The following is a 1,488-nucleotide window of genomic DNA, read 5'->3' as shown; positions in this document are numbered from 1 at the left end:
GACTCTAGCTGCATATGTATCAAAAGATGGCCTAATTGGCCATCACTGGAAAGAGAGGCCCATTGGACATGCAAACTTTCCCAGTACAGGGAAACGCCAGGGCCAAAAAAATGGGAATGGGTGGGTAGGGAAGTAGGGGGGAGGGTATGGGGGACTTTTGGGATAGCATTGGAAATGTAATTGAAAAGATGTAATAAAAAAAAGAAAAGAAAAGAAAAGAAAAGAAAAGAAAAATCCCTCATAGGTGTACCCATCGGCTTGGGTGTTAGTTAATGGATATAGTTAAGTTGACAAGCAAGAATAGCCATTATAGAAGATAAGTTATTCTCCAAGTTGTTGGTTATTTTTTGAGTATTTTCCTAAGGACACTTGTTCTTATGGAAATGTTTGCCTGCTGTTAAATAATAACAAGCAATTTTATTTTCAGGGCTGTATCTAGTGCTCTTATATTTTGCTGTGGTTCTTTATGGCCAGAATCTTAGCTAAGATGTTTTTGCTTAAAACTATAGTGACCCAGGTATACCTCAGTAGGGCACTTACATAAGCTTGCACAAGACCCCAAGTTCAGTCCCAACTCTGGACTGCTTGCTGTAGGGCAACAGGAAAACAACATATGGATGGGTCTCTGACCAGGTTCTTTATATTTCTTTGCTGCTAATAACCTAAATATTGAGCAACAAAGAAATGTCAAGTTAATTAAGGTCTTAAAATCACTTTATGGAATGTTGTGTGTCCTATGAAATAACAGTTTATTGCCTCATAAAAGTGCTTTTAATGTATGAGAGAGGAAGAAGATAGGAAGAAGATAGTTACGTAGAGAAGGAAAACTGACAGGAAGTAAAACATTAACTTTTAAGTACAGTATTAAATTATGGATGGGCATGTTAACATATTCTGTCAAGGGGTCATGTTTAGTTTTATAAGCCTTACAGATGAAAATGTGTCCTGTTGCCAGGCATGATATACACTTGTAGTTTGGTGTGCTTTGATGGCAGATGCAGAAGGGATGCAAGTTCCAGGTCAGCCTGGGCTATATAGTGATTCTTGGACCAGATATAATGCAGGCTGGGGCAAAGTTTCACAGTGAGGAAATATGCCCCCCCACACATATTTAAACTACATTATCTTCACCGAAATAAAAAATACCTTTTTATTAATCTTTTTTATTAGATATTTTCTTTATTTACATTTCAAATGTTATCCCCTTTCCTAGTTTCCCTCCAAAACCCCCCATCCCCTTCCCCCTCCCCCTGCTCATCAACCCACCCACTCCTGCTCTCTGGCCCTGGCATTCCCCTATACTGGGGTATAGAACCTTCACAGGACCAAAGGCCTCTCCTCCCACTGATGACTGACTAGGCCATCCTCTGCTACATATGCAGCTAGGCCATGAGTCCCACCATGTGTTTTCTTTGGTTGGTAGTTTAGTCCCAGGGAGCTCTGCAGGTACTGGTTAGTTCATATTGTTGTTCCTCCTATGGGGCTGCA

The 1,488-nt window shown here is 40.3% G+C and overlaps 1 protein-coding gene across 7 annotated transcripts in view; it reads left to right on the top strand.

Moving 5' to 3' along the window:
- The window catches only part of Rai14 (retinoic acid induced 14), a 151,922-nt gene that overhangs the window by 68,131 nt on the left and 82,303 nt on the right, over positions 1-1,488 (top strand). The gene's annotated exons all lie outside the window — the stretch shown is intronic.

The sequence above is a fragment of the Mus caroli genome, chromosome 15, assembly GCF_900094665.2.
Source record: "Mus caroli chromosome 15, CAROLI_EIJ_v1.1, whole genome shotgun sequence".
Lineage (NCBI taxonomy): Eukaryota > Metazoa > Chordata > Mammalia > Rodentia > Muridae > Mus > Mus caroli.
This window is presented reverse-complemented; position numbering and strand designations above follow the sequence as displayed.